The 11,858-nt window shown below is 41.2% G+C and overlaps 1 protein-coding gene across 1 annotated transcript in view; it reads right to left on the reverse strand.

Moving 5' to 3' along the window:
* RAMP1 (receptor activity modifying protein 1) overlaps positions 1-11,858 on the reverse strand; it is a 128,570-nt gene that overhangs the window by 51,700 nt on the left and 65,012 nt on the right. The gene's annotated exons all lie outside the window — the stretch shown is intronic.

The raw sequence follows: 11,858 nt of genomic DNA on the forward strand, positions 1-11,858 counted from the left end.
TTTGGATTTGAAATCTGTGTCTGTGGTGAGTTGGGGTTGTCGGTGTGCCCTTAGTGAGGCTCCGTTTTTTTCCACCTCTCCTCAGTCGCATGATGTTCCTAACTATTTGGCGGACTTTTATGATGTATTTAGTGAGAATGAGTCTGCGTCTTTGTCTCCTCATAGGAGTTATGACTGTGCAATTGAACTGAGCCCGGGGTGTAAATTTCCCAAGGGTCGGCTCTTCAATTTATCTGTACCCGAGCACGAGGCTATGCGATCCTATATTAAGGAGGTGTTGGAGAAGGGTCATATTAGACCATCCTCTTCACCCTTAGATGTATGTGGTCCAATGAGTGTTCAAACTCCTAGCAAGAAGAGATATTTTCTCACATTTATTGAAGACTGCTCCAGATATAAAGTCGCTTACCTGCTTCACAGTAAGGCTGGAGTCACACTGTCGAATTTCTCATGCGATAATCGCATCGCATAGCACAGACTGGCCGGCACCTCTCCTGACCTGAGCATGACAGCTTGATGAATTACTATGCAGAGAATATCCACAGAAACTTGAAGAATATCATTCTGTAGTGTTTAACAAATTTGGAAGAATGTCAAAAGCCCTGCGTGCAGATAATGGAACCGAATATACAAGTGGTAAGGTGTAAACCATTTTGAAAAAGGGTGGAATTGTGTTCCAGACTACCATTCCATACAACCCAGAACAAAATGGCATTGCAGAGAGAAAGAACGGTACTCTCTGTGAAAGTGGAAGTAGTATGTCGTTTGATGCGAATCTACCTACAGTGTATTGGGGAGAAGTCATCATGACAGCTTGCTATCTTCAAAATAGAGTGCCAGGTAAAGCCACAAATAAAACTCCATATGAGCTATGGAACTGCGAGAACCCTAACCTGAAGCACCTCAGGATATTTGAAAGCAAAACGTTTGTGTATGTTCCCAAAGAAAAACGTTCCAAGTGGGAATCACATGCAAAGCAAGGAGTCCTGGTGGGCTATAGCGAAACTCAAAAGGGATACAGAATCATGCACCCAGAGACCAACACAGTAAAAATCAGCAGAGATGTAGTGATTGATGAAAACTCTGTATCGCTCAAATTCCATCAAGTTACACACCAGTTATTCAACCTAAAAAGCAAGAACAAGAATCTCAATCATCAAACCCAAATGAAAACACTGAAGTGTGGATAAGTTCTAAAGCCACCAAGGAAGACACAGAAGAACCAAGTCAACCTCCAGTTAGGAGATCAGAAAGGCCAAACAAAAGGTATACCAGCTAGACGCCTTTTTTATATGGTCAGAACACTTCCCAAAGCAGCTTGGAATGTCAGAAGCAAAAGGTGCGTCAACACCAATGGATCTGTCCTACTAAAGATGGAAGGAGAAGAAGATCTGCTACCCAGCAATGAGACTTACAGACAAGCAGTGGGGACGCTTCTGTACATAGCAACCACAATTCGTCCTGATATCACAGCCACAGTTGGAATTCTCTGCCGACGTGTAAGCAAGCCACGCCAAAGAGACTAGAATGCAATTAAGAGAATTCTTCAATATCTTAAAGAAACTCAAAGGCTAAATCTTAAGATATTTGCATCAGGAGATCTCACTCTCAGAGGTTATGTGGATGCAGATTGGGATGGAGATTCAAGTGATTGGAAATCAGCAAGTGGTTACTTGTTCAAGTTAGGCGAAAATTCAATTTCTTGGTCCAGCAGAAAACAAGTGTCAGTCGCATTATCTTCTACAGAAGCAGAATATATGTGTGCTGCTTATGCAAGTCATGAAGTAATTTGGTTGAAACAACTTTTGGAAGTTTTCAGCAAACCATTAGCTCAATCAACAATTATCTATAAGGACAACCAAGGATGCATTCAACTTGCCAGCAGTGAGAAAATTAGTGCAAGGACTAAGCACATTGATGTAAAACATCACCACTTACGTGACTTAGTGAAACGTGGTGTACTCGAGTTTGTTTATTGCGAGTCTGACAAGATGATAGCTGATGGTATGACAAAGCCATTATCAAGAGCCAAGTTTGTGAACTTCAGAACCGCAATGGGACTAACAGGATAAGTAGTTGTTGAGTGGGGGTGTTGGAATATATTCGGTGCAACAACTCCATTCCTGTCTATGAGTGTTCAGTTGCTAGATTTGTATGCTGTTTATAAAGTTAAAAAAAAATTCCCAGAGGCTCACACAGGGAGAGCATGTGACTGTATTTCCTTTTTTCCTGTGTCCGTGTATGAGAGAAGCAGCCTGCTGTAGATGCTGCACAGATAGAGACACACAAATGATTTATTCCTGATCTATTAAGCTTGTCATATATTGTTCCTGATTGTTCCTGAATTAAGAAGCTCTGTTGTCACACGCTTGGAGAGTATCCTGAATAACCCACTACCAACAGGAACCAATTTTAAAACTTATTTTAAAGATGACCTGTAACCAGGCACAAAATGGTCAGTTTTTGCTCTTATTTTATTCATGCTGTCCCCCTGAGTGATATGTTTATTTTTTTTTTAATTTGCTATATGGTTCCAGAGGTATTGGACTTTTTATGTAGTGTGACTTTTTATAATCTATACCAATGGGGCGGTACTCACGGTATTGTCTGGGGATGTGTCTTTAGGTAGCTCTGCATTATTACCCTGTGATCAATGCCTCTCAGTAAAAATTAGAAGTAACTAAAAAGTCCCATAACACTGGCACTGTATGTCAGATTTTACAGAAATCTAAAAATGGCAAAGTCAGTAGCAGCGAGAATAAGACAACAGTAAAGATTGCCCACTTTGATCAGGTGACAGGTTCTACTTAAATTGATTTTTAGAAATTATACATCTACGAAAAAGCTATTTTCTTTATGGAGCGTCTCATAAAAAAAATCTATAAAAATTCAACAACAAACAAATATTTTATAATTATATGGCCTTGAAGACAAAATATTCATCAACCAGGGAGGATTGCAGCTACCATTGAAAGAAAATCCTTTTTTAGGGACAGTAATATAATCTTCCATGTATACAAATGACCACGTGCGTCACGACCCGCAGCCGTAGCCTCAGCCTGAGCATGCCTGCAATGTATAGAATCTGTGGTTATTTTAAGATGGCATAGACATAAAATATAAGACGTCTGAAGAAGTCTCGAAAGTTGCCCTTTGCTCCATTTGTCAGAGGTGACAGGATACATACTATAAAACGCAGGTTAACTTTGACCAGCGGAACTCAGTTTCCAATAGATAAACCAGGAATCGCGTCATATACAAGTGTTACTGTTCACATTGTTTATATTGTGTCATGTTATATGAATGGTTGTGGGAAACAAATCAGTAATGCTGTGTATATAGTACCAGACAAGTTTACATTCCAGTAATACAATTATTTGGGCACTTTGCCTACCTTATAGGAGGCACGCTGAATTTTGCTAGGCAAAGGCTGTGCAAGCCTTATTCCACCAGCACCTCCCACAACACTACTGTTTAGAATCATTAATGGTCTTGAGTGATCAACAGATTTTAGCTCATTTCCAGTCGTCCAGTAGCAAAGGCTTCCTATTTGGAAAAGCCCAATTAGAAGGACCAATATCTGCCTGTAATGAGAGCTGATGGTCAATATAGTATGCCGACTGGGGCTTGCCAACCAGAGGAGCAGCATTTTTAGACCTAATACTATCTAATAGACCTGACAGAATAACAAATCTGCAGGTCGTCGGGCATCTAGGAAATAGCGACCACAATATTGTACAGTTTCACTTATCTTTCGCAAGGGGGACTTGTCAGGGGGTCACAAAAACACTTAACTTTAGGAAGACAAAGTTTGACCAGCTTAGAGATGCCCTTAATCTGGTTGACTGGGACAATGTCCTCAGAAATAAGAATACAGATAATAAATGGGAAATGTTTAAGAACATCCTAAATAGGCACTGTAAGCGGTTTATACCTTGTGGGAATAAAAGGACAAGAAATAGGAAAAACCCAATGTGGCTAAACAAAAAAGTAAGAGGGGCAATTAACAGCAAAAAGAAAGCATTTAAAACTACTAAAGCAGGATGGCACTGTTGAAGCTCTAAAAACCATAGAGAGAAAAACACTTTATCTAAAAAACTAATTAAAGATGTCAAATAAGAAACAGAGAAGCACATTGCTAAGGAGAGTAAAACTAATCCCAAACTGTTCTTCAACTATATCAATAGTAAAAGAATCAAAAGTGAAAGTGGAGGCCCCTTAAAAATTGTGAGGAAAGAATGGTTGTAGATGACAAGGAAAAAGCTAATATATTAAACACCTTCTTCAAGGTATTCACGGTGGAAAATGAAATGCTAGGTGAAATGCCGAAAGACAAAGAAAACCCTATGTTAAGGGTCACCAATCTAACCCAAGAAGAGGTGCGAAACCGGCTAAATAAGATTAAAATAGATAAATCTCCGGGTCCAGATGGCATACACCCACGAGTACTAAGAGAACTAAGTAATGTAATAGATAAGCCATTATTTCTTATATTTAGGGACTCTATAGCAACGGGGTCTGTTCCACATGCCTGGCACATAGCAAATGTGGTACCAATATTCAAAAGGGCTCTAAAAGTGAACCTGGAAATTATAGGCCAGTAAGTCCAACCTCTATTGTTGATAAAATATTTGAAGGGTTTCTGAGGGATGTTATTCTGGATTATCACAATGAGAATAACTGTTTAACTCCATATCAGCATGGGTTTATGAGGAATCACTCCTGTCAAACCAATCTAATCCGTTTTTATGAAGAGGTAAGCTATAGACTGGACCAAGGTGAGTCATTGGACGTGATATATCTTGATTTTTCCAAAGTGTTTGATACCGTGCCACACAATAGGTTGGTACACAAAATGAGAATGCTGGGTCTGGGGGAAAATGTGTGTAAATGGGTAAGTAACTGGCTTAGTGATAGAAAGCAGAGGGTGGTTATAAATGGTATATTCTCCAACTGGGTCACTGTGACCAGTGAGATACCGCAGGGGTCGGTGTTGGGACCTATTCTCTTCAACATATTTATTAACGATCTGGTAGAAGGTTTACACTGTAAAATATTGATGTTTGCAGATGATACTAAACTATGTAAAGCAGTCAATACAAAAGAAGATAGTATTCTGCTACAGAGGGACCTGGATATGTTGGAAACTTGGGCCGAAATGATAAATGTAAGGTTATACACATGGGAACAAGGAATCAATATCACCATTACACACTGAACGGAACACTGGGTAAATCAGACATGGAGAAGGACTTGGGGATCCTAGTTAATGATAAACTTACCTGGAACAGCCAGTGCCAGGCAGCGGCTGCCAAGGCAAATAGGATCATGGGGTGCATTAAAAGAGGTCTGGATACACATGATGAGAGCATTATACTGCCTCTGTACAAATCCCTGGTTAGATCGCACATGGAGTACTGTGTACAATTTTGGGCACTGGTGCTCAGGAAGGATATAATGGAACTAGAGCGAGTACAAAGGAGGGCAACAAAATTAATAAAGGGGATGGGGGAACTACAATACCCAGAGAAATTAGCAAAATTAGGATTATTTAGTCTAGAAAAAAGACGACTGAGGGGCGATCTAATAACCATGTAGAAGTATATAAGGGGACGATACAAATATCTCTCCCAAGATCTGTTTATACCAAGGAAGATGACGGTCACAAGGGGGCATTCTCTGCATCTGGAGGAGAGGTTTTTCCACCAGCATAGAAGGTTATTCTTTACTGTTAGGGCAGTGAGAATCTGGAATTCTTTGCCTGAGGAGGTGGTGATGGCGAACTCAGTCAAGGGGTTCAAGAGAGGCCTGGATGTCTTCCTGAAGCGTAACAATATTGTATCTTACAGTGATTAGCTTCTTTAGAAGGACGTAGATATGGGGATTTATTCTGACGGAATATAGGCTGAACTGGATGGACAAAAATCTTTTTTCGGCCTTGCTAACTATGTTGTAAGGCTGAGGTCACACCACTGAATTTTATCTCGTCTGAGAAAATCTGAGAAAATCTGTCCGATTATGCTACTCAAAGTTTGATCAGAGTGTCAGCTTAGTGTAATCCAATTTTTTCAGATGAGTAGAAGATGGAGAAAAACAATTCTCCATCTTCTCCATTGTATCAGTCCGTGGAAATTAGACTGCACTCAAATGTACCATCAGATTTTTCCACAGACTCATTGAGTTGCCTTGCTGAGTGCTATCTGAGTATAGTGCTATATCAGACATGCTAAGATCTTGATGGTCCCTGGAAAAAAATAGACATGTGCATGGCCCCATAGAAGAACATTGGTCCAAGTGCGATCCAATGCTTTGTCGGATAACAACTGGGCAGAAAATTCGGTCATGAGCACGAGCCCTTAAACTTTAATTTCCATTTGGCAATCATCGTGAGGCTACGTTCACATGACTGCTGTCTGTCTGCTGTCTGTGAAAATAAACAGGCACTAATGCTATTCAGATGACTTTTTCACAGACCATATTTTGCATGAGACTCTCCTATTATTCACGTTAAGGGATGTGCAAAAAAAAAAAAAGGATCTCATACAGATTGACTGTATATTATCTGATTTTTACAGGTACATTGCAACGGTTAGCACAGGAAACTGCATGGCTGCCATCAGGGCATTACTGCCCTTACTGATGTATGGGGCCCAGTGAGCAGAAACAAGGAGGCAGGGCCGAGTCCAGGCAGGGCAGCATCGCAAGAAGATGGGAGGCGCCGGACCAGGACCTGCGACACCCATCGGACCGAACCGCCCTGCAGGTGAGTATAATAAAGCTTATTTCTCTTCTTTTGCACGTCGGATTGGGGGCTTATCTACAGCATTATAGAATGCTGTAGATAAGCCCTGAAAGGTGGTGGCCGTAACTCGCATCGGCCAATCCTGGTGATTGCTGAGGACGTGATGCAGAAGTGGTGTTGTTCCAAGAGTGGGCAGTGGGACCGTGGAAGCTTCGAGGGGTGGTGGCAGTGCTGAGGTCGGTCCTGGGCGGAGTCTCAAGGTGGGCAGAGTCTCAAGGGTGTCCAAAAATTTTGCCATTATGGGGCCCTGAAATTCCTGGTGGCAGCCCTGGGAAACTGTATTTAGTCTTGCAAATTTTAAAAACTGCTGATCTATAGAAACAAAAGCCATATGGATGACAATACTGATGAAAAATCATCTTTTTTTTATTTCTAAATGAAAAATGGATGATTTTATTTATAAGCTTGTGTTAACTTAAATACGTAGTGTACTGGAATGGTGCAATGATTGCTCATCCTCTTGCTGTTTGCTTTGTTGTCAGGTGTTTATCTAAGTAGATGTACTGTCGACAAACCATTGTTATGAACACAAAAGATGTGATCAACACAGGAAATGATCGGGAATGAGTATTACTACGAACATTCGTTCACCCAATCATCGACTAATCAATGGTACATGTACATGACGTCTTTTAGATACCGGTGTACCCACATTGTTTTTGAAGAAGAAGACAGTTGAGGAAAACAAGAGCGCATTTTTCCAGAAGCAACTCTCCAGATATCTAATTGGACATCTTCTGTGGTGACTTTGTCACCCATGGTTTTTTTTTTATTATTCCATATATAACATAGTTTTGGCTTCCAAACGGATGTCACCAAAAGAATGGATCAGTCATTTCTTTTAGCCATTTCATGACTTTCAAAACAGGAAGTGGCTTAAAGATTACGAATAACGGAATGTCATTTTGACTTTGCAGTGCATATGCTCAATCTTTTTGGCAGCTTTTTAAGGCTTTTTTAGGTGGGTTTTACCGGAAAACCGCCTGAAAAAGACGTGGTGTGCATTTACCCTAAATGGACCTTTACTAAATTCACAATTGAAGCAGAGATTCTAATTTGGTATCAATTAGTTACAGCAGCAAGTTCTGCACTTCAGAGAACAGAAAAAGCCATGTCTGTGTGATAACTGGGAGACTATTTTTAAAGACTCTACTCTGTACACCGGGCTTAAAGTTGTATTACAGTAAGGTCACTCACAGCAGAAAAACACTTAAACTGTTCCATACAATTTCTGTGTAAACCACTTTTAAAGGTAACAAAATATTTGCACAACTCAAAGTTTTGAAGAAAAAAAAATGCAACGTATGACGTTTCCACACCACTTTCGACCATCTCCGACAAAGTGGGCAAAGTTGGGTAGAGGATGGAGTGTTGCAACGTCCAGCTGACAAATTGTTAAAAAGTGTACATTATGTCAGAAATGTTACTTCTGTCTCTGACTGGAGTGACATTTTGTGGCAAAGCACACAGCTATAAGATGTACCCTAATGCATTACGTGGTGGGCACCTCCCAATGAATTTAGGGCACCTAATTCCGGCTTGCCTCTCATAAAGACTGGTATATGAAATATCTTAATGAATCAGGGCCACAGTGTTTATCCAGAACTTATACATTGATGATCTCTGCATAGAATAAATCATAAATATTAGACTAGTGGGGGTTCAATGTCCCCGATCAGCTGTCCTCTGCTGTATATAATGTACAATAGGCTGCAAACAGCTGATTGATAAGAATTCCGACTCTTCACCAATATGGTATTAATGACCTATAAAAATAATAAGTCATCAATATAGGTGCTGGAAACCCCTTTAATGGGGATAGCCAACATTCTTTCATTTTGCTGATCAATGAGTTATTGTTGTGGAGAGGATTGGACATCGTAACGAGTGTCATCAGACTCCTGCAGTCACATCTCATGCTCCAACACATACACATCGAAGTTTAAGCTGCAGTATCAGACAGATGCGGAGACAAACACACATTGCCTAAAGCTGCTCCTGCCGAATCCTACAGGAAGTGGCCAAGGGGAGACATATTTTGAGGACTAATCAGTGTTAATATGGCTTCTCCAGTTGGAGTCATATCCTTGAAATAAAAGCAAAAAATTGGACCCATGCTGCAATCATTGTCTATAAGATATTTTTGAGTAATACCTGAACACAAAGGCCGTATAGACAAATGAGAATTTCGCAATTCATGTACAGATGGTAATTTCCCAACTGTCCACGAGTCATCTGGGCTGAACTCAACAGCTTCATGACATATAGGAGACCCGCAAACCAGACCGGAAATCACAAATAAGGTTGGAAATGTGAAGCCAGGCTTAAACAGAAATTCCATGCATGCTTGATATTATTCAGTACAACTATAGAAACCTGACAGTTCCTTTAGTGCGGTTGCAATATATTTCAGGGTTGCCAATGATGATAGTAAATGAAGTTTAGTGAAACAAGTAACTTAGTTTGGTGGTAGGCATTTCTAGATAATCTAATTCAGCTCTCCTGCTTCACACTGATGAGGGGCAAACACCCCAAAGCAAGTTTCTGCAAGTGGAGTTTCTGGTTTGGCTTCTTATTCCAAGGCTTCGTTCAGTATTTGGTCAGTATTTTACATCAGTATTTGTAAGCCATATCTAGGAGTGGCTGAAAAGTGCAGAAGTAGTGACGTGTTTTTATTATACTTTTCCTCTGATTGTTCCACTCCTGACTTTTGCTTACACCTACAGATGTAAGATACTGACCAATATTTAACGTGTGAATATGGCCTAAGTTTTATTGAGTTTTCGGATTGCTACTTCTAAGGCCGGAGACAGACTAGTGTATCACATCCGATGTGGAAGCATCTGATGCGATACGCTAATGACACTCGGACCCAGCTCTGCTGCTTTCTCCATCTCCTCTGAGGCCGGCGTCCATGAGAATCGCACTGCAATCAGCTGATCTCTGAGTGCAGTGCGATATATTACATGCACTTTGTAGACTTATTATGGGTGTGTGCGATTCGAATCTTGCATGTATTCGCAGTATGCTGCCTTTTTTTTTTTCACTCAATCGCAATCCGATTGGAGCAGGAAAACAAAAATCCACTGAACACAAGCATAGGATTAAATAGGTACGGATTGCATGTGTCCGATGTAATCACAAGTGGGAGCGAGTCCTAATGGGTAGGATTAGTGTTCCTATTTTCTACCTCTCTGAAGAAGCTATTTGCACATGGAAACCTACAGTATGTATACAGACCTGGCAAACTTCATGGCCCTCTTGAGAACTGAATTTGTGCAGAATATATGACATAAGGCGCTTTTTTTTGGTTCAGTGACTTGATTTTTAATACTTTTCTTTTACATGCAGAATAAATTAATATGATCTAGCCACACTGTCTGTAAAATGTCTCTGCGACTGTTTAAATGTCTGAGTTCACATTCTAGATCAGGAATGAAAGAATGTTTTGCATGAAAGAACATGCCACCGAGACTTGTAAGTAGTAAAATACTGACAATCTGTAGGAAGGAGATTGAAGCGTCAATAAAAATAATAGATGTAGAATGCGGCCCGTGAAATTGATCTGTCAACATTTTGGTTATCTTTTCCATAAGAGACTGAGAAATACAATAACGTCTGCTTATTCAGTCTGATAGGATTTTATGCTAAAAGGTTTGGGCAGGAATTATTACAAATATATTTTTCATCTTTGCTGGTAGTGTCATGGCAAGCAACACCTTTGTAATTCGCTCCGTGTGAATACAGCAAAATGGCTACCGTAGCAGGCCTTCAAAAGGTCAAGAAAAAATAAATAGTAATATTCACTTCACCGCTCACCTGTCCTTGCCCTCACTGACCGCCATCTTGTCTTCTGTGCCTCTTTCTTTCCATCATCGCACTCTGCATCTCTGGACCCTTCACTCTTGATCAAGACTTCTGTCCATAACCAGATCTCGGAGGTCACTGCGTGTGATAAGGCGCAGTTCGGCCGTGAATTGGCGTGGAATTAGAACGACGCACGCCACCCCTATCGTCGGGAGCAGCGTCGGACTGGAACACCTTGGGCCCACCAGAGAAAATCATTCTTGGGGCCCACTATGTAGCTGCATAGAGTTAAATACCAGACCACCAATTATGTGGTAAAACACGCTAATATCCGGGTATAATATAAGGTTGTACATGTCTTAATTATGTAGCAGGAGTTGGGGTAGCCCCCTCATAGAATATAAAGCAGCCCCCTCACATAGTATAATGCAGCCATCTCATAGAATATAATGCAGCCATCTCATAGAATATAATACTGCCCCCCTCATAGGGTATAATGCACCCCCTCATAGGGTATAATGCACCCCCTCATAGGGTATAATGCTGCCTCCTCATAGGGTATAATGCACCCCCTCATAGGGTATAATACTGCCCCCCTCATAGGGTATAATACTGCCCCCCTCATAGGGAATAATGCACCCCCTCATAGGGTATAATGCTGCCCCCTCATAGGGTATAATACTGCCCCCCTCATAGGGTATAATACTGCCCCCCTCATAGGGTATAACACTGCCCCCCTCATAGGGAATAATGCACACCCTCATAGGGTATAATACTGCCCCCCTCATAGGGAATAATGCACCCCCTCATAGGGTATAATGCTGCCCCCTCATAGGGTATAATACTGCCCCCCTCATAGGGTATAATACTGCCCCCCTCATAGAGAATAATGCACCCCCTCATAGGGTATAATGCACCCCCTCATAGGGAATAATGCTGCCCTCCTCATAGGGTATAATGCTGCCTCCTCATAGGGTATAATGCTGCCCCCTCATAGGGTATAATACTGCCCCCCTCATAGGGAATAATGCACCCCCTCATAGGGTATAATACTGCCCCCCTCATAGGGAATAATGCACCCCCTCATAGGGAATAATGCACCCCCTCATAGGGAATAATGCTGCCCTCCTCATAGGGTATAATGCTGCCTCCTCATAGGGTATAATGCTGCCCCCTCATAGGGTATAATACTGCCCCCCTCATAGGGAATAATGCACCCCCTCATAGGGTATAATGCTATATAGATATA

The sequence above is a fragment of the Dendrobates tinctorius genome, unplaced genomic scaffold (genome assembly GCF_039654945.1).
Source record: "Dendrobates tinctorius isolate UK_male_01 unplaced genomic scaffold, ASM3965494v1 ptg000199l, whole genome shotgun sequence".
Lineage (NCBI taxonomy): Eukaryota > Metazoa > Chordata > Amphibia > Anura > Dendrobatidae > Dendrobates > Dendrobates tinctorius.